At 43.4% G+C, this 22,837-nt stretch overlaps 1 protein-coding gene across 1 annotated transcript in view; it reads left to right on the forward strand.

Moving 5' to 3' along the window:
* The first annotated feature begins 6,377 nt into the window (after positions 1–6,377).
* DAGLA (diacylglycerol lipase alpha) overlaps positions 6,378–22,837 on the forward strand; it is a 167,516-nt gene continuing 151,056 nt past the window's right edge. Inside the window, exon 1 of the mRNA XM_061609831.1 lies at positions 6,378–6,548. The gene's annotated coding sequence lies outside the window, so the exon portion shown is untranslated. The remainder of the gene's footprint in view (positions 6,549–22,837) is intronic.

The raw sequence follows: 22,837 nt of genomic DNA on the forward strand, positions 1-22,837 counted from the left end.
TTGTGTGCCAAGTGCAAACACAGTATTCACACACACACATTGTCATCTTTCACCTCCACAGTTCTTTATCTCCATTCTGCTGCTGCCTCCTTCTCCTCCTTTATCCATGTTCTTGCCCTCCGGCTCCTTTTTCCCTCCACTCCATTCTTCACCACCACCATCCATTTTTTAAACAATTGTTTTCTCCACTACACTCTGTCTCACTCTCCACCTCCCCCCTCATCGCCTCCTACCCACCCACAGAGCATGAGGGAAGAGAGATGCTGCACAGAAGCCCAGTTTGAGGCACATGATTTTCATCCATAAATCAGAGGAGCAGAAGACTTCCCCTGCTCCCCCCCAAGCAATGCCCAAAGTTAACTCTGGAAAATTACAATTACTCCTCAAAAGTAATAAAATTACTTCTCATTCTATTACAATCAAAATGTAAAGGAATTACCCACTCATTCCTCAAAAAAGCAACAAATTACAAGTAATTTGTTACTTGTAATAAATTACTTCCAAGCTCTGTGAATCTCGTTTCAGGCTCAAGTGTACCCCAAGAAAACCATAAAAACAGAACACCTGTGAGACTGTATTAAGCATGACACCATTTGCATGTTTTTAAAAAGCCTTAATATAGCTACAAAGCAAGTCAGTAATACCCCACAATGTAAATTACATAAACCGACAAGGTGTGTGAGGTCTAGTTGGCCCCACATTTTTAAAACATGCAACATATTGTGCCATTAACATGCATATAAGATAATTATAACAGTATAACAGTACTCATGAGTTGTGAATTACCCATAACAGCAGCAACACATTTCACAGAGCCATGCATAGCACACAGTACTCAAGCAGCCTGTGCACGATTCACATTTCACAGCTGTGTGAGTTGGACAGACAAAACACGAAGCTCATTACTAATGCAATTTTATTCCATTGCATTGCCCAGAGAGATGGCCCTTGCCACTTCCCCTGGTGCCAGCAGTGGCAGGCCCGACCATTTCTAAAGCTGCCTTTCTCAGTGTCCCAGGGAAAGCTGGCTGTGTCCCCAGATCCAACCCAGACTTGATCAGCTCTAGACCCAGAAGCTATTTGGAGGTGTTTACAATACTTTGGGTTGTTAGTATCCAAACAATGTGGGCATATGGGGCAGCATATACATTTCAGTAATAATAAAGAAATAAATGCATTTTGAAGTATATGTGGAGAACATCTGACAGCTCTTCACTATGATAATGAATGATTTTAGGCTTGGGATTTGTTGTCCAAGGTTCCTATATCTTTATATCTTAAAGAAAGAAGAATCACTGTCTTCACCTTGGTACATCTTTTTGAAAACCAAAAAAAATGCAGCTGCTCACATGTCTGGATCTGTGGGCAAGAAACACTGGGAGTATTTCTGGTTTGTTTGTGTTGTTTCCAGAATGCCAACCAGAGCCAGGTTTTTCTTAGCTAATTCCCTGGCCAATGGCATACTGGTATAAAAGTTATCCATGGTCATAATTCATCTGGAACCCTGTAGATGTAGCATTCATTTATTAGTCACTGTATGGCATACATTTCAAGTTGCTGGGGAACACTTATAGATCTCAGCAGCTTCATAAATATATGATATTTTGGAATTGCAACATAGCCAGAATTTTATGCCATACTTTGTAGGTTTGGGTGGCATGTGCTGACTTATTGGGTACCTTCCACTGAATTGCACTAATTGCTCAATCAGTTGTAACATTCTCTACGGTATGAAGTGTTGTGGGAGAATCTCACAACTGGGGTCAAAATAACCCCGAAAGCCAAATTAATCGTTTTTGCTCAACATGAACTCTATGGTAATTTTTTTTTTTTTGTTGGCCACAAGAAAGATTGTAACTAAGGTTTTTTTTCAATCATGTAATTTTTTTGGGTAAACCTATGGAGTGTTAATACCTTGTAATGATATTAAGACAACTTGCGTAATTTGCCTATTATGAATGATATAGACAAAATATTGCTTTTTAACCTTCTATACTCTTTTTTCATCACAAGAAATGAAAAGAACAGATTCTGTTCTAATCATCTGTAGACATGACAAGTAACGAATAATTTTAAGCAGCATTTTGTGAGCTCGCTGTGACCCCTAACATATGCATTTCCCCCCCAGTTTTTCCAGTCATTCCAATAGGATTAGAACTGAGCCCTGAACCTCTAAGAGCAAAAACACCTTTTTTCCACTAGATATAGGAGAGAGCTTGAAACACCACCTGGCAATTCACATACCATCAAGACTGAGCATGGACTTGTAGAAGACTAACACAGAGTTTTGTTATTCTTTCCTTTGCTGTCAGGTCCATTTGACCCTGTCTGGCAATTGGGTCCCTAAATTAGGAAGCTTGTCCCTAAATGCCATTGGGAGGATCCTACTTGTGAAGGTATAGAGAACGTTTATTCTTGGGGGGTTTCCCTTCAGTTGGGGCTGGCAGGAAGGTTTAATTATTGGACGGCTTTCACAGTTTCAAGGTACATGTATTGGCCAGAAGCCCACTGGTAATAAGTGAACATAAGAAGAGCCCTGCTGGATCAGACCAAAAGCCCATCTAATTCAGCATTCTGTTCCCGCAGTGACCAACCAGATGCCTATGGAAAGCTTGCAAGCAGGACATAAGCACAGTAGTACTCTCCTACTTGTGTTCCCCTACAACTGATATTCAGTGGCATACTAATTTTGATATTAGAGGTAATACAGAATCATCAGTATTCACTGATATCCTTATATTCCATGAACCTGTCTAATCCACTTTTAAAGCCATCCAAATTGGTGGCCATCAGTACATCTTGTGGTTAGCAAATGCCACAATTTAACTATGCACTGAGTGTACTTCCTTTTGTCTGTCCTGAATCTCCCAACATTCAGCTTCACCGGATGACTCCAGGGTCCACTATTATGAGAGGAAAAATGTATGCATAATTGTATATATCTCTATCATATTCTCCAGTTGGTAAGAATTTCTACAACACAGAGGTCATATTTACCCCTGGTGGTAAACCAAGAGTGTTAATTGCATCCATATCTGCAGAATGATTTATTTTTGACTGGTGGAAACAAGAACTCTTTACGCAACCAATATAAAATATTGAATAATAATAATAATAATAAAATTAGTTGACTCCTTTGTCAATGAAATTATGGACCCTTTGACTGTGTTCCCTTTGATTTGATATCTATTGGATAACTGGATGTTTCCATTAAGGCCTGGATGTGTCAACAGTTTCAGATGCAAGAAATGTCATAGAGGGGAGAAGAGCATCCCAGCTGGGAAGACTGTTCCTGTTTTCTACCAGCTGCTGTTGTCCTTCACAATCACGTGGAGATGACATACAGCTCTTGCCATTTGCATCAGCAACAGCACCAAAGAAGCTGGCTGCTGACTTGGTACTCCTTATGGCCATCTCTCCTTAACAGTGTTCTTGACCTGTGCTTCAGGGGAATTGGAGAAAGTCATTCAAAGGATAGCATATCAAAACTCCTTTCAAAGGAGAGGGAGAGGGAAGGTGTCAGGTGAAAACCACTTCAGAGCCTGCTCCAACTGCTAGACTTTCCCTTTGCCCACCTGGGCCATCTACTACCAAGTGTTCTTTGGGAAGAAACCTGATTACCTTTTATATATTGATATTGTTTCTTGTGTTGTTGTTTTTAAAAAATGTAGTTCCATGTAAGGTAGCTTGGAAGAATATGTATCCTGAAAGGCAGGATATAAATAATGGTAACTAAATAGGATTGTATTCAACTAAATCTTACTCAGAGTAGATCCATTGAGATTAATGAACCTAAGTTAGTCTACTAAAGTAAAGTAAAGGTGTCCCCGCACTTGTAGTGCGAGTCGTTTCTGACTCTTAGGGTGACGTCTTGCGACATTTACTAGGCAGACTGTATATATGGGGTGGGATTGCCAGTTCCTTCCCCGGCCTTTCTTTACCCCCCAGCATATGCCGGGTACTCATTTTACCGACCACGGAAGGATGGAAGGCTGAGTGGACCTTGACCCCTTTTACTGGAGATTCAACTTCCTCCTTCCGTTGGAATCGAACTCCGGCTGTGAGCAGAGCTTTGGCTGCGTTACCGCCACTTACCACTCTGCACCACGGAGGATCTTCTGCGCCACGGAGGATCTTCTAACCACCCATAATATCACCCATAATAAATATTGTTGATCAAAGCAAGCATCCCTGGTTTTCGTGGGAGTTTTTTTATTTGTGGGGGTAGAGGAAATATTTATGTGAAGATGCTTTAACTAGCGATAACTCTTGTAAAGAAGCTGGTTTGGCGAGCATCATAACAGGACTGTTTTCCTTCTCTGAGTATTATGGCTTTCTCTGGTTTTAGGGATTTTCATGGCTAGACAAGGGCCATATGCAGTTCCAGACCTAAAGGATGAGGACTCTACCCCTGGGGTCTCTGAGCTCAGGAGACAGGGTGGCTGGAGCCTGAAATACAGCAGACAGAAGTGCTAATGTTTTTCTTCATTTTGATTGATTACAGTGGAGGTAATCTTCACATTAAACTGGTTTTATTTGAAGTAAAATGCAGCAGCCTGCAATGAAAATATTGCTGAGCCACACGTATACTGTTATTGTTGAACATTTTCACAGCAGCATGAAAACACTCCCTTAGCCGTTCACTGGTTTTTCAGTGGCTGCTTTGAATTGTTTGCCTACTCAGGAGGTATTGTCCTCACTCTGAATTGACTTCATATGACATCTTGAAGGAGTCAAATCTGTCTATATAACATTATGACATCATCCTATTCGCGTTTGTATCATCAGTTGGCTAGGATTGTCCATGTGACTAATCCAAGAAGAAAATGCAGTCATTAGAATAAAAAGAGGTGCCAAAGCAGTAGGAAATGGAGGAAACAATGGCAGCAAACAGAATTAAAACGAAGGTAACTTTCTCATAATGAAGGGTTTTTAAAAAAGGAAATAAGTTATGTGAACATGTTTTAAATGTGCAACTAGAGTCAAATTCTGAGAGTAAGAGGTGCAAAGAAAATAAGTGATGGGGGAAGAATGTAGGGTTTTTTTTAAATCTATACATACAAAGCTAGAAAATTACATGGCAATCTAAAAAGAGCACACAAAATTATACAATATGTGAAAAGCTTATAATAGAGACTTAACAGCAATTGTAGCAATTATACACAAAGAAAAAAGAACTGCACTTAAATAAGGATTAAGCTAGTGAAATGTATCTAGAGCTAGTGATAGCTGAGTCCTTGTTATATGTAGAACCACTGGACCCTACATTTCACTTACAGATATGCTGTTAATTTAACCTAACAGTAACATTTTCCATATGGAACAGTAAAGCTTCCACAAGGAAAAGGGTCTTTTCAGTGGTGGCATTCTGTCTATAGAACATGGTCCCTAGAGAGGATCAACTAGTGCCTACATTGATGTTATTTTGACTCTAGGGAAGACCTTTTTATTCTTCCAACCCCTTAAATCTGATTCAGGTTTAATTTGTTTTTGTTTTTCTCTGTCACATGTTCTTACGCTGTTTTGATGTGTTTTATTATTGCTCCATAAATTTGCTTTTAAAATGTGACAATTACAATTGGATGACTTTGATTCCTGAGAATCTGATTCTAAAGCTGCTTATAAACATTTAGAGAAAGAAAGAAAGAAAGAAAGAAAAGGTGTGTATAATATGTAGCAGGTGTGGGGAACCTTTGGCTCTCCGGATGTTGCTGATTCTGGACTACAACTCCAATCATCTCTAGCCTTTGGCTATTCTTGCTGCGGCTGATGTGAGATGTATTCAGTAACATGTGGAGGGCGAAAGGTTCTCCACACCAGCTATTTAGAATGGAAGCCAGATCTCTTGTTCACTGAAGTTTAACATTGCCATAACCTCAGTGCCCTTTGGGCATATCTTTTGGGGGGTGTCCAGTTTTACCTATCAATATTGGATTTTTTTTCTTTTTGGCTTTCAACAAAGCTGACATATTATTGGCTCAGTTCTCACTTCAACTCATGGCGTGCCTCCCAGTCCCCCCTCCCCACCACCACCTGTCTCTGTTCTGATTTGGATTGTAGTGAAGGCTACATGGACATGTTGACTTGATTCTTAATCACAGAAGCTTCATCCAAGTCAGAGGCTTGTGAGCCAGGCTGGCCCTGGCACTGCCGTGAAAAAGGCAGAAACCCAAAGGATCAGATGGCTTTAAATGTCACGGTGCTGTGTGTAAAATGTACTCCCTAGGAGACAATATGTCCTTGAGCCCTATTACACACACACACAGACACGCTCAATTCCAGAACCATCCTTTCACACAGCCACTCAGTAGCAGTACCCCAGAGTCATGACATTAACCCAGTTGCTCTCAATCCCAGAGGCACGACATTATTTGGGCTCTCCGTATCCAGAACCTTATATACTATATGGTAAAAAGAAAAGAGAGAACACAGTTGCTATGCCATGTCACAAACCGCTGATGGGAACCAGGTGGCTAGTAGAGCAGAGGAGAGAGGGTGATTCTTGTGCTTTTCTACTACATCCATCAGATAAGCAGGAACCTTGGCAGGTAAAATACCTTGTTTTGCTACAGACAGAACTCTCTGCCTTATGATATCCGCCATGCCCCCTCCCTGACAGGCTTCCGCCGAGAACTGAAAACATGGTTTTTTAGGCAGGCATTCGAGACCTCTGTCTAATTTAGTTTAAATTTTTGTATGATGGGGGTAGGTTTGCATTGAGTATACTTATTGTTGTTTTGTATTATATGTTATATTTTACTCTATGTTATATTTTAGTCTATGTACGCCGCCTAGAGTGGCCGTTAATTCGGCCAGATAGGCGGCCTAGAAATAAAATTTTATTATTATTATTATTATTATTGAGGCAGAGGCAACTGTGGGGCAAACCAGGATGGCTGGCGGGGAGGAGAGCAGAGGGAATGGAGGGGCAGCTGGAGCCAGCAGGCAGAGCAGAAGCCATGTGCATGACACCGGTCCCTTTGATCTGTCCTAGCATTTGGTGGAAACACAGGTTTAAGGCTTGTGTTTGCATAGGCAGCTTAATTTCCTCCTCTTCCTTCACAACAGGATCTGGAGAGTTTTAAGGCCCGAAAGAGTCAGCAAGTTGTTTGTTCCAACCATCTGTCTCATTTCCCTTAGCAACAATTTGTCCTTCTCCTCTCCTTGGTGAGGTATCTGAAGCAAAGTCTGACAAGTCCCCCCCCCTCCACCCCCGGCAGTCATTTTTGTCTCTTTCTTGCCTCTGTTTGCGCTCTCGTTCCTCAAATGCTATACATATCCCATACATAGACCTGTGGCGTCTCCTCTGACTGTCCTTTGGATATGATGTACATGCTAACTAAATCTGGGGGTGTGATACAGAGAGAGGAAATAAGCACAGTAACCTCCTGGGGTGGGGGGAGCTTTGAGATGTACATGTTGGTGGAATCTTGCTGTTACACTGCCTTGGTTCACACATCACATTAAGCCAGATTTTAAAACAACCAGAGCTTGGAAAAGTTACTTTTTTGAACTACAACTCCCATCAGCCCAATCCAGTGGCCATGCTGGCTGGGGCTGATGGGAGTTGTAGTTCAAAAAAGTAACTTTTCCAAGCTCTGAAAGCAACTATGGTTCAATGTGAGTGAGCAGGGTGATGGTGCATGCTGCTCAAAGGTTCTTGCAGTGCTCCACCCCTATTGCACTTCAGCCTTTCCTTCGGGTCCCCAGATGTTTATTTATTCATTTCTTTATTACATTTATACTCTGCCTTTCTTTTCATGATTGAAACCCAAGGCAGCTTACATATGGTTCCCAGGCAGTCTCCCATCCAGGCACTGACCAGACCTGGCCCTCGGACCAGACCTGGCCCTGCTTAGCTTCAGCAGGGAGTTGGCTTCATATGCCTTCAGACCATAGCCTGGGACCTGTAGTCCAGAGGTTGTTGGACTACAGTTCCTATCATTCCTGACTATTGGCCATGCTGGCTGAGGCTGATGGGAGTTGCAGTCCAACAACATCTAGGGACCAAAAGATTGGGAAAGGCTGCTTTAGATGAGATGTAGAGTCTGGCTTGCTTGCTGAGTCAGCTGAACTCAGGCTCTCAGTTCGTTTCTCTCCAAACACACCACAAACCCAAACCCAAAGTTAATTCTTGGCTTACTGCTCATAGTTTGTTTGGGGGAAATAGACCCTAAGCCTGCTTTTTGATGATACAACAAGCCAGACTCTGACTTGTTTTGTCTGTCGCAGCAGGGGAAGAGCACCACGGGCTTCAAGCCTACACATATTTACCTGAGAGTAAGCCCCAGGGACTGGATACAATGTGACTTACTCAGTGGATACTGGTCCATTATGGCAAATGGAGGCACTGCCCCACCGTCCTCAGTCTGCCCTCAGCTAGCCTCCACTTGCCTGCCTTCTTGCACCCAGTCCAGGGAGCGGCACTACTTGCCAGCTTCCTCCTCCCTAGTCTCCAATGTCCCTTGTAGAGATGAGGATGGGGGCAAAACTAGAATGAGTTGATTCTGCCTTGTATTGGCTTTGGTCCACCTGCCGCTGGCCTTTCTGCCTTCTGCCCCAACATTTGCAATGCACACCAGCCACCACTGGACTAACTGCTGAATAATCATGCATAAGCTCAAATTCCACAAACCTTAATGTGATGTGAACATCACCATAAGATGAAATGGGAAATGTTCACTAATGCTGCACCACTAGCATGGGTAAGAGATTAGATTTAACGTGGAATTCGTGTTTATTATAGTATTCTGGGACATTTCAGAATATACTAAAAGTCTAAAGGCTTTGCATACACAATTTTGAAAAGCCAAGACCTAGATGAGAAAAGTATCATTAAAAAATGAGGACTTCCTAGTATTATTTTAGAGATGAAACAAAACACAACAGAAAGAAAGCACTTGCCCTAGCTCATGCATCAGGGTCCCTGTATACTGTGGCTCTAGATCCAGGCTCAGTTATCAATGCAGCCTCACTTATCAATAATGTTTTAATGAAGAGCTTGTCTACACTGCAGCCTTTCTTACTCAGGGTTGTACTCAAGGCACAGTTGTGCACAGTGTAGCCCCTGCACCTCCTGTTTGTTGTAACCATCCCAGATTGAAGACTGTTCCAGATTATATTCACAGCACAACAAAAGATGTACAGACCTTGGTGCTCTGCCATGGTGACTGTCACACATTGTTGCTGATGTCATATATATGGGATGATGATTTGCAGTTGAGGGGTGAAATAAAACACAGAGACGTCAGCTTGGGTTGAACAAGGGCCACTTTATTTAAATTATAGAACAAAACCCAATTTAAAGTGACCTGCAGAGGGAAACCTAGGTGCGGGAACTGTCTATAAGCAAGTAGCTTGCCATACAGCTCTCGGGCGACCAGCCCCTGCTGGGGCAAGGGCAAGCCCATCTGCTTACTCTTTACCCCAGCCACACCCTGCAGGTGAGTTTGGGGGCCTTCCCACATCATCCCCACCCAGGGCCGTATAACCCCTGGGTAGATGAGGATAAGTTGGCCCCAGAAGCAGCCCATATCCTGCCCTCGAGCCGTAAAGCCCTGAGAGACAGGCCTCTGGAACCGCCAATCACCTCCAAAGGTGCCTAAGGGAGCCACCTAGCTGTCCTTACCTATTTCCCTTCCCGCACCTTCCCGCCACAAAAGGGGGACAAATCTCTATTTAGTCCCCCTTTACCCCACTGCCGAGAAACATCTCTTGCAGACACCCCTGCAGGTCGCCCAAAATAAGTCGTTACCTGCATGAGACAGGTGAACGCCATCGGCCCTGTACAGTTCACCCTTCCAGTGCTGAATGCGGGGATGCGGAATGGCCAACCCCCCCTGCCCAAGAACAGCCCACCGAATTTGCCGGTTGACCTTCTTCCATGCATGATCAATTCCAGCTGGATCCCATATGCCGCGCCATGTCTGACCACATCAGACGCACCGAAGGCCAACGCTGCCTTATCACTTGCATGTCCTTACATGCCTGTACGCTGAGGGCCTTGCCCTGCTTCACGCCGCGGTCATTACCACCGAGGTGGATGACCATCGCCTGCAGAAATATCTGCACCACACCTTGCTGGAACAGAGCGGGTAGGAGCCACTCCCCATGCATTCCTTGCCGGTCCAGCCACTGCACAACAGCCCCTCTACTGAGGCCCAACTGCGAGCCCATGCTCGAATTCGCTGCTCTCCAGGGTGCCCGGAAGACCATGCTGTGGCCGCATATTAGGATGTGCATCTGCTCCATCCCTGTCCAGCAACCTGTGAAAACAATGAAGATTGTGAGGCCGCTACATTCCCTTGCCCTCTAAAAGTGGGGAATATAGCCCTTGTACGCATCAGAGGACCAAAGTCCCACGCCTTGTACCAGTGCCTGTGGGAAACTAAAACCTGCTGCCATAAAAGCAGCCCCAATTCGAGATGAATAGGTTCCAACTGTAAGGTGTCGTACCCCAGCCCCTACAATGCTCGTTTGTGAGGCTGCCGCATCCCCCTGCCCTCTAAAAGGGGGGAATATAGCCATTATATGCATCAGAGGCCCAAAGTCCCACGTCCTGTACCAGTGCCGGAAGGAAACCAAAAACCTGCTGCCATAGAAGCAGCTCCCATTTTAATTGAATAGGTTCCAGACTGGAAGGGGTCATACCCCAGCCCCTGCAATGCTTGTTTTGTTAACGCCAAAACTGGTATTGTTGACCCAGACAGGCATATATGGCCTATAGCTAGGGGGTCCAGATTAGCCTGGGTGAATAAATATCCTTCGGCGGAGGTTGGGTGCTGAGGCAAGGTCAACCGTACGTGCCTTCCCTTACACCTCTGGTCCGTTCTAGATCTTCCACGTTGAGCAAGCATAACCCCCCCTCCCTGGAAACATCAAAACTGGAGGGCATGTCGAGAGAGGTCTCACGTAGAGCCAGCCACCACCTCTTTTCTCCTGAAAGCCTCAAAACAGTGTATGAGCCACTGCCTGGAATAGCTTGGGTCTTCACTGAAGGAACAGACCGTTTCCCACTGGTCCACTACACCCATAAAATGTCCAGCGAGAAGGGTCGATGGGGATAGGGAAAAAAACGCCAGCCTGGCTAAGAAAGCTTACCTCTAAGTGTTCCCACTGCCATGCCCCTTCTCCTGCCGTGCCGTCTATCAGGAATATCAGCAGGTGAGTCACCGGAAAGGCCACTCTGGCATATAGCCCTTGCCGGCCCAGAATTCCTGAATACCTGTTTCTGGAAGCTGGGCTGGACTCAAATAGTCCTATAGACCCCGCCCCTTATGCTGCACGTCGCGCTGACGTCACGGGCGTGACGCGCGACGTTGCCCCATTAACAGATGGGGGCAGCGTCTTCACCCCCATCTGCAATCATGCCCCGCTCGTCAGCTGCGCGGCGAGCGGAGCTTCGTATCCAACTGTAGCAGCCTGCTTTGGCAACAGCCATTCTATTTATGAGCCAAATTCTTAGGGTAGCACAACAACTGGATCCTTGCACTTGGTAAAGTTGTTGCACAACCCCTAGCACAACCATTGTTAGTATACTCAGTGATACAGTTAAGTTTTGCGTGCTACCTCTTTTGCTATTGCTTGTACAATTACTTGCACAACCACATCAACTCCCAAACTTCTTGGCACTAGCAAATTGTTGGATGGTAACCATTGTGCTTAACTATTAAATCTCTAGACTGCATTTCAGGTCCATATGTTTCTCAAAGCAGGTTATAATAGTCAAACGAAAGCAAAATAAAAATAGATAAAAAGAAAGGCCAAAATCCAACATAGACTTAAGTGCCTGTTTAGCTCTGCTTTTAGCTCTGTTTTAAAAGTGTAAAAGTCAACAGAAACAAGTTTGCTATTGGCTCACACCAGCACCGAGTTCCTGGGCTATTCCCCACACCTCATCCCCAGATGGCCCCTTATGCATCACCCCACAAGAGGAACTTCTTCACCAAAAGAGAGGATAAAAGAGAGCAATTTGCAAACATTTGCATATTTAATTTATATGCATAACTGCAAATTTAGATATAACTTATAATTTATATGGAAATACATCTCACCATCATGGGGAAGACTGTATCCAGGTGACCTGTTTGCCTTCTCAGTCTGCTGACCAGGTACTAACTGGGGATGGGCAAGTTTCAAGGCTTTTGCTTTATTTATTTATTTATTTTATTTAATTAAGCTTATATACCTCCCGACTAGCAACAGCTCTCTGGGCGGTGAACATTAAAAATACAATAAAAATAACACAAAACTGTACACAAAACTGTACAGTCTAAAATCAAAATATAATAATTTAGAATTAACAGGAATTAAAATGCCTCAGAGAAGAGAAAGGTTTTAACCTGGCGCCGAAAAGATGATAGTGTCGGCGCCAGGCGCACCTCCTCGGGTAGACCATTCCATAGTTCGGGGGCCACCACTGAGAAGGCCCTAGATCTTGTCACCACTCTCCGGGCTTCCCTATGAGTCGGAACCCGGAGGAGGGCCTTCGTAGTAGACCGTAGTGTACGGGCCGGTTCATATCGGGAGAGGCGTTCCGACAGATATCGTGGTCCCGCGCCGTATAAGGCTCTATAGGTAAGTACCAACACTTTGAATCTGGCCCGGAAGCATATTGGAAGCCAGTGCAAACGGGCTAGCACAGGTGTTATATGCTCAGACCGCTTAGTTCTTGTTAGCAGTCTGGCCGCCGCATTTTGCACTAGCTGTAGCTTCTGAATCGTCTTCAAAGGTAGCCCTACGTAAAGCGCATTGCAGTAGTCCAGACGCGAGGTTACCATAGCATGTACCACTGATGAGAGGTCCTCCTTACTCAGATAGGGACGTAGTTGGGCTACCAACCGAAGTTGGTAGAACGCATTCCGGGCCACCGAGGCTACATGAGCCTCAAGTGTGAGGGAAGAGTCTAAGATGACTCCCAGACTACGCACCTGTTCCTTTAGGGGGAGTGTAACCCCATCCAGGACAGGGTATATATCCACCATCCGATCAGAGAAACCATCCACCAACAACATCTCAGTCTTGTCAGGATTGAGTCTCAGTTTGTTAGTTCTCATCCAGTCCATTGTCGCAGCCAGGCAACGGTTCAGCACGTCGACTGCCTCACCTGAAGAAGATGTAAAGGAGAAGTAGAGCTGCGTGTCATCAGCATACTGATGACAACGCACTCCAAAACTCCTGATGACCGCCCCCAGCGGCTTCATATAAATGTTAAAAAGCATGGGAGACAGAACCGAACCGTGCGGGACCCCACATTGGAGAACCCACGGTATCGAGCAATGTTCCCCAAGCACTATCTTCTGGAGACAACAAGCTAAGTAGGAGCGGAACCACTGCCAAGCAGTGCCTCCAACTCCCAATTCCGCAAGCCTCTCCAGAAGGATACCACTGAAGGATAGCCGCTGAGAGGTCAAGGACAATCAACAGAGTTACACTCCCTCTGTCTCTCTCCTGACATAGGTCATCAAACAGGGCGACCAAGGCAGTCTCAGTGCCAAAACCAGGCCTGAACCCCGATTGAAATGGATCTAGATAATCGGTTTCATCCAATAGCGCCTGGAGCTGGTCAGCAACCACATGTTCCAGGATCTTGCCCAGGAACGGAACATTGGCTACTGGTCTGTAGCTGCTGACATCCTCTGGGTCCAAGGAAGGTTTTTTCAGGAGTGGTCTCACTGCCGCCTCTTTCAGACAGCCAGGGACCACTCCCTCTCGTAAAGAGGCATTAATCACTTCCCTTTGATTGTTCTTCATCTTTAAACCAGACCTGAATCAGCAGCCCTTCAAATAGAGCCTGCCTTCGAACAGAAGATTCTCCTTTGACAGACCTTTAAACAGAGGGCTGTCTACTCTAAAGTAGGACACATGACCACCCTACTCCTTACTCTGGCTTGATTGTTGTACAACCATACTGTTCAATGTGGTGATTTCATTTTTAAAAAATTAAGTTCAGCCTCGGAAGGTGAAAGATGTTAACCCCTTCCTGTGCATCCTGAGGGGCTTCCCAATGAGTTATCCTAAAAGGAATGTGTGTATTAGATGCAAGACCACGGTGGGGGAAAATGACCAACAAATATTCTGTAAGTAGCACAGCGTAGAACCAAAAATAATCAGTGTGACCTCCAAATACCTAAGAGTTCTCTTCTAACAACAGTGTGTGTATAGAGATGGGGAGGGATTTGGAGCACTGAGAGAAGCCAGTGTTTCACATTTTCCTTAAACCACATTCATCATCTAAGGAAAATGTCTCTGTGGAAAAGTTACAGATGCTGTGATATTGGACAATACCACAGGGAAAATGGTTTTTAAATCTATACTTAAGTCTCCACTGCTTGCCCTCTATATTTAGCATGTCTCAGAGTTTGAAGAATAGCTAAGGGATCGATTTGTCTATTGCGTTATAAGCAACGGATATGCCCTGAATTACCAAGTGTGGCCAACGGGGAAAACTGGTTAGAAGCAAAAGACCTGGTTGGGAATGGTGCATAATGTTGAAAGCAGGAAATTGGACATGCAAAGGTTTTACTGTCCTTCTTTCCAGGAGTCCAACAGGGGAAATTTGAAAATGCTTGTTGAATGATTAATAACAACCCTGTTATCTTTAGAAACATAAATCAACCAATGATTCAATCAGGAGTATGGATTTATGCCTGCAGTGCGATCAGACATTTGCCTCTACAGAGTGATACAATTGCAACAGACCATTCTCAAAATAAGTATATTAAGTAGGGGAAAGGACTGTTAAGCCCAATGCTTCAGAAATATTATCAACTCCACATATTTCATGCTATTAGTTAAATTGCAGAAGATGATATCTGCGCAGCTGCACTGGCTACCGATATGTTTCCGGGCCAGATTCAAAGTGTTGGTTCTTACCTATAAAGCCCTAAACGGCATCGGACCGCAATACCTGATGGAGCGCCTCTCTCGCTATGTACCTACCCGTTCACTACGCTCGACGTCGAAGGCCCTTCTCCGGGTTCCAACCCATAAAGAGGCCCGGAGATCAACAACTAGATCTAGGGCCTTCTCGGTGGTGGCCCCCGAACTATGGAATGCCCTCCCAGACGAGATACGCCTGGCGCCTTCTCTGTTATCTTTTCGGCGCCAGGTAAAAACTTACCTTTTCGCCCAGGCTTTTTAAATTTTGTAAATTTTTAAATATTTTAATTTAACATTTTAAACTTAATATGATCTTAATTTAAATCTCAATGGCAATTTTATTAATGTTTTATAATTGTACTATATATATATTTTTTTTCCACACTTGCTCATATTTTAATTGTGATTTTATTTGTTGTACACCGCCCTGAGAGCCTTCTGCTATAGGGCGGTCTAGAAATGTAATTAAATAAATAAATAAATAATAAATGATATCTAGATTTATACGGAACAACAAAAAGGCCCATGCTGGTGGTAAAATATCACTTGATTGCAGGGAAAGAAACTGAGTTGAATAGCAAAGCTGTTGTAGTTTTACCACACAAGTAAGAACATAAGAAGAGCCTGCTGGATCACGCCAGTGGCCCATCTAGTCCAGCATCCTGTTCTCACAGTGGCCAACCAGATGCCCAAGGGAAGCCTGAAAGCAGGACCTGATGCAAGAGCACTCTCACCGCTTGCGGCTTCCAGCAACTAATTTTCAGAAGCATACTGCCTCTGACTATGGTGGCAATGGCTAGTAGCCACTGATAGCTTTATCCTCCATGAATATGTCTAATCCTCTTTCAAAGCCATCCAAGTTGGTGGCCATCACTGCCTCTTGTGGAAGCAAATTCCATAGTTTAGCTGTGTGAAGAAGTACTTTCCTTTGTCTGTCCTGAATTTTCCAATATTCAGCTTCACTGGATGTCCACAAGTTCTAGTGTTATGTGAGAGGGAGAAAAAAAAATTTCTCTATCCACTTTCTCCATGCCATGCATAATTTTATACACTTTTATCATGTCACCTTTGACTCACATTTTGTCTAAACTAAAAAGCCCCAAATGCTGTAACCTTTCCTCATAGGGGAGTCGCTCCGTCCCCTTGAACATTCTGGTTGCCTTTTCTGAATCTTTTTCAACCATACAATATCCTTTCTGAGGTAAGGCAACCAGAACTGTACACAGTATACCAAATGCAGTCGTACCATAGATTTATGCAATGGCATTATGATATGAGCAGTTTTATTTTCAATACTTTTCTTAATGATCCCTAGCATGGAATTTGCCTTTTGCACAGCTGCCGCACACTGGGTCTATATCTTCATTGACCTATCCACTATGACCTCAAGGTCTCATTCCTGGTCAGTCATGCCAGTTCAGACCCCATTAGTGTATATGTGAAATTAAGAATTTTTGCTCCAGTATACATAACGTTTACATTGAATTGCATTTGCCATTTTACCAACCATTCACTCAGTTTTGGAAAGGTCATTTTGGAGCTCTTCACAATCTTTTTTTCTTTTAATAACCCTGAACAATTTAGTATCATCATCTTCCTGCTCACCCCTAATTCTAGGTTGTTTATGAACGTTAAAAAGCACAGATCCCAGTATCGATCCTTGGGGGACTACACTTTTTACAGCCCTCCATTGGGAGAACTGTCCTTTTATTCCTACTCTGTGCTTCCTGCTACTTAACCAATTCCTGATCCCCAAGAGGACCTCATCTCTTATTCCATGACTGCTAAACTTACTCAGGAGTCTTTGGTGAGGTACCTTGTTGAAAGCTTTTTGAAAGTCTAAGTACACTATGTTCACCGGATCATCTCTATTTATATGCCTGTTGACACTCTCAAAGAATTCTAATAGGTTAGTGAGACAGGAGTTTCCTTTGCAGAAGCCATGCTGGCTCTGCTTCAGCAAGGCTTGTTCTTCCATATGTTTGGTTAATTTACCTTTAATAATACTTTCTACCAGTCTTCCTGGGAGAGACTTTCAGCTAACAGGCCTGTAATTTCTGGGATCCCCCGGATCCTCTTTTAAAGATAGGTGTTACACTGGCCACTTTCCAGTCCTCAGGTATGGAGGCAGTATGTTGCTAGACCATATAAAATAAAATGGTAACATTTTCGCATTTCCCTATTTTAAAAAAAATCTTTAACAAATTATCATTACAAGATTAATCTGATTGTCCTAATGCACAACCTATACTGTGGACAAGAGGCTACTGTAAGGACAGAATATGGAGAAAATGATTGGTTCCCAATTGGAAAGGGGGTGAGACAGGGGTGTATTTTATCACCCTATTTATTTAATCTATATGCAGAACATACCATACGGAAAGCGGGATTGGACCAAGATGAAGGAGGTGTGAAAATTGGAGGGAGAAATATCAATAATTGAAGATATGCAGACGATACCATACACTAGCAGAAACCAGTAATGATTTGAAACGAATGCTGATGAAAGTTAAAGAGGAAAGCACAAAAGCAGGACTATAGCTGAACATCAAGAAGACTAAAGTAATGACAACAGAAGATTTATGTAACTTTAAAGTGGACAATGAGGACAATGTCAAGGATTATCAATACCTTGGCACAGTCATTAACCAAAATGGTGACAATAGTCAAGAAATCAGAAGAAGGCTAGGACTGGGGAGGGCAGCTGTGAGAGAACTAGAAAAGGTTCTCAAATGCAAAGATGTATCACTGAACACTAAAGTCAGGAGAATTCAGACCATGGTATTCCCGATCGCTATGTATGGGATGTGAAAATTGGACAGTGAAAAAAGTGGGTAAGAGAAAAAGCAACTCATTTGAAATGTGGTGTTGGAGGAGAGCTTTGCGCGTACCATGGACTGCGAAAAAGACAAATAATTGGGTGTTCTAACAAATAATTTGTTCTAATTAAACCAGAACTGTCCCTAGAAGCTAAAAATGATGAAACTGAGGTTATCATACTTTGGACACATAATGAGAAGACATGATTCATTAGAAAAGACAATAATGCTGGGAAAAACAGAAGGGAGTAGAAAAAGAGGAAGGCCAAACGAGAGATGGATTGATTCCATAAAGGAAGCCACAGACCTGAACTTACAAGATCTGAACAGGGTGGTTCATGACAGATGCTCTTGGAGGTCACTGATTCATAGGGTCACCATAAGTCGTAATTGACTTGAAGGCACATAACAACAACAAACAAGATTAATAAGGATTTAAAATTCTGGTATCGTGACAAAGATATAATTATAATCAATTCCTTTTTGGAAGGAAACAAGGAATAAATTTATATAAAAAAAGAGTTCCACATCTATCAACTTTGGCATTATTTATATGATAGCTCTTTAATTCAGACCAACATCTTGAGAATTTTGAAATATGGAACAGTCTTACTCAAGAGTATTATAGAGATTTGTGTCAGGGAGATGTTTCTAAATCATTCAGTGTTATAGTTAGTTACACAAAAACAAAGCTAGCCTTTTTTCAGTACTGTTAAATTAGGTTTTACTGAAAAGGGAAAATGTATTAAGACCCCTTAATTACTTAGAAAAATTAATTACAGATAGGAACAGAAATACATTGTTAAATATGTTGCATCGTAGTTGAATTTTATGCAAAATGGCAAGAAATTTATACAGTGAAATGGGATAGAAATTTACAGTATCATATACAGGAGGACAGAGTTTTGTATTTTCTATTATATTTGTTGTTGTTGTTGTTGTTATATTCATTTATATCCCACCTTTTTCCCAGAACTGGGACTCAAAGTGGCTCACAAAAATTAAAACAAATACAGTTAAATACATATAAGTAAAGCAACAGAAGTTAATTAAAATGTAATTAACTATACAATTAAAACCAATTAAAACATAGCAATTAAAAAACCCACAAAGTACAAATCTGTAAAAACAGCACCCCATTTAATAGCCCTTGCAGTCTGTTCCTAAGAGCCTGTCAGAACAGGGAAGTCTTCACCTACCAACAGAAGGACAGCAGGAATGGACTAACCTAGGGAGTCTAACCTCCCTAGGGAGGAAGTTCCAGAGTCTTGGGGCAGCCATCAAGAAGGCTCTTTCCCATGTTCCCGCCAGATGTGCCTGTGAGCATTAGTGTAGTGGCAAATTCAGAAGTGCAGGATCCCTTCATGATATCCATGCCATCAGGCCCTCCCTTAGCATGTGTGGGGCCCGGGGCAAAAGCATAGTTGGGGGGCCCTCACATTTGCTCCAGGTCACCATCTTGGTCTTGGCCGAGTCGCCGTAGGTGCGCAGGCACCAGTCCTGGAACTGCTGGCCCAGCTTGCTGTCCCTGGGGCAGCTACCGCTCGCTGACTACAGCAGGAGCGGCGGTGGTGGCGGCTTCGGCATGGCGGGCGGACAGGCAGGCGAGCGAGCCCCTGTCCCAGGCAGAGAGAAAGAGAGCAAGCGAGTGCTGCACCCTGCCTGGCATGGTGAAGGCAAGCAGGCAGGGAGGGAGCAGCCAGCTGGTGAGCAGATCGCCAAGCGTGGGGCCCCCCCAAAGCACGGGGCCTGGGGCAACTACCCCGCTTCCCGGTGCCTAGGGGCAGCTCTGCATGCCATGCCCCCTAATTCATTTGCTTGGTCTCTGTTGTTACCTCCACACTTCTCAGCCCTTCTCATGGATGCCTGCTCCCACAACACAACAGATGTCCCTAGGAGCCAATTAGGATGAAAGCTGAGTGTGTTAAAGAGTGTTTTAGCTACTGAGAAAAGTCTTCCCAGCAGCTGATTAATTTCCTTTCACTCTCATTGGGTCCAATCAGCAGAAAATACAAGAAAGCATGTTAAAAGATTCTACTCAGTGGCTAACATGCTCCCCTTCCATGCTGATTGGCTTGTAGAATGCTAGAGACATAGGGATCCAGCTGGGACCCTGCTCCCAAAAAGTAAGCTGTATAAGACACACACACCCTTAGACCCTGGATGACCACACCAATATGAGGGTGGCAGGACCAATAGAAGGGCCTCCCCCAATGATCTCAGGCCTTGGACAGGCTTATACGGGAATATATGGTCCTTCAGATATTTAATAGGTGTTCATGATTTTCAGCAGATCCAGATGTAAGAAAAAACTATTTCAAGATGAATGGAAGGTATTGATTTTGTGCTGCATCTAAGAGGGACCTTATCTATTTCAAAAGTTCCTTTGGGAGGAAGGATGGGAAATACATTGATGATGATGATACTGGTGGTTTTGTGATAAGCAGACTTCTAGAAAATGGTGAAGGAAACCACTGAAGAAATTATGGATGTTCATTGATCTTTACAGTCTCTGAACATGTGAACATTGTTTCCACTAAAACAGTCGTTTTTGCTTTTTGCTGCTACTCCAACAGAGATGCAGTCATCGGGGTCTCTGGGGTGTGTGTGTCTTAGATGCCTTACTTTTTTGGGAGCAGGGTCCCAGCCAATCAGCATGAAAGGAGGTGAGTCAGCCACTGCGAAGACTCTCCTCTTTTATTATTATTGGCTCCTAGGGATGTCTGTTGTTGTGGGAGAAGGCATTAACAAAGATCTCATTCGCAACCCTGCAGCAAAAAAAGGCAGGGGGAGAGGGGGTGTGGCTGTGATTAACATGAAGGGACCCTGCACTTCTGATTTTGCCAATATACTACTGTACTCCAAAGACTAACACAGTCTGCTATTCTTCTGGAAGTTGTTTCTGCTGTATACAAAATCTATTACTTTATGCTCTGGTTGCTGCAAGATTTAACTTATGCCAAATGGTAGGAAGAAAGTTGCTGGATTTACTTACCTTGGGAAAGCCCATGACCTGTCAAAGGTCACTGCCTCTGCATCAGTGCCAAGCTATAAGGGACTGGAGTCTTATTATATATTATTCAGAAGCTAAATTACATGTGTTTCCTTGGAACAGGAGTACTTGCATCCAATTTTGTTTGTATAACAGGGGTGGAGAAGTGGATCTGGTGAGCATCCCAGATCCTTATCTCCCCTAACTCTCATGGGCAGACCACCTGTCAATCACATGAGATCAGGTGATGATCATCAGAACTTCAAAGCATAGCAGAAGTTTTGTAAAAAGCCCTGTGTGGTGTGATCAGTGCTGCTGATCAACTGAGGCTTGAAGTCTGCTTTGTCCAGGAATCAGCCATGCAATCAAGTTCCCCTTGGGAAACTAGGTCATACAACTGGTCCAGCGGGCTTGAAGTCACCACCCATTGGCTGACGGGCAGTGACTTCAAGCCTGCTTTTTGTTGGAAATGTGACAGCACAACTCAGTTTGTAGCCTAGGAGGGGATTGCATGAGATGGGAAGTAGAAAGATAGAGAGAAGTCCTCCTAAATTCCTGCATTTTTCTGTCCACTCTCACCTAAGCTCACCTTTCCCTCCAGGTGTAAACTGATATCCTCAGAAGAAACAAATCTCCCTTCTTGCTCCATCTCTGATCTCAGGCTTCCTTTGGCCTTCTTGCCAGCATGGCTCCCTGAGGAGCAGCACAGATGCAGCAGACATCTCTTCTGCAGCATCTCCCATCTAGCTAGTCTGATGTAGGTCTTTTCTATCTCAATGTATTTCCTACAATAAACTTCGTTTGTTATTTTTCTTATACGAGACTCTCAGTGCAATTTCTACCAAGCTGAAGCTTCGTATTTACTGCACGCACTAAATTCCACAAAATACCATTATAATCCATAGTGGGTGTGGTTTGGGGAAAACAGCCTTGTAGGCGAAATGGGAGCCTAATGTGGCACAGAGGGTCCTCAGACCTGATTTATAATATTGATTTATTTATACCTCCAATGTTTTCAAAAATCATTTGTTACAAAAACATGTTTCACCGCAGCAGGATTGCCAGAGGATAAAATATATTCAGCTAGTTCTCCAAAGAAGAGCTGTAAGGACAGCAAACAAAAGATATAATCCTTGTTATAATTTGACATGATTGCGGTTCTATACCATTTATTCTGAACACCAGGATTGAAATTGTGGAACAGCTGCAGTATTTGAACCTAAAGATGTATAGAATATGAAGGTACAAAAAGAAATTAAATTGCAACTGGCAATATGGCTTCTTGAAAAAAGCAAACCCCACAGCACTGTCATTAGAAGCCACAGGGAAAAAGATCCAGAATTGCCAGCAACAAGTGGTAAATCTAATATTGCTTGGAGCAAATGACATAAGTATACATTTTGAAAGGACTGATGAACAGTGACAGATTTGGATTCTGGCACATAAAGGTCAGAATAGTGCAGAATTTTTATAGCTGAAGCCAATCCTGTTGCTGTTGGCATTCTGAGTACTGGAAGAGGCACCTGCTTGTCATGACCACCATACTGGAGCAAATTCTGAACGAGAATGCAACACCTGGGTGATAAAACTGGAGCATCTCCCAAGACTGAATAGTACAGGTAGGCATATTTAGACTCTGGACTTAAGAGGGGCACTTTTAATTATTATTATTATAATACTTATTACTTCATGCACTTCAAAAGGTGGTAAGCCAGCCCTGCTGCATTTGGCAGTCCTTCCACTCATTCTGCTAACAAGGGCCTTGGTCTTCTGCCTCAAAGTCTACCCCTGATGGCACCACTGCCAAGTCCTACACTAGCAGCTTCCTATTTATTTTATTTATTAAATTTATATCTCGCCTTTCCTCCTAGAAGGAGGCCAGCGTGACAAGAGTAACGTTGCACACCAACACATGTCTACTCAGACGTACGCTGCATTGGGTTTAATGGGACTTACTCCCAGGTAAGTGTGTATTGGATTGTAGCCTTAGTCTGAATGCTGTCCCCTACAAAAGAGTTGCATTATGCTCTGTATTTAGAGATCAGGAAAATAGTAGTAAAAGAAGTTTTTTTCAAAATCATGTGAATGAATGGTTTATAATTAGAAAGGTTATTACTAGTCAGGATCTCCAGTTTCTTAAAATGCA

Source organism: Rhineura floridana, chromosome 2 (assembly GCF_030035675.1).
Source record: "Rhineura floridana isolate rRhiFlo1 chromosome 2, rRhiFlo1.hap2, whole genome shotgun sequence".
Lineage (NCBI taxonomy): Eukaryota > Metazoa > Chordata > Lepidosauria > Squamata > Rhineuridae > Rhineura > Rhineura floridana.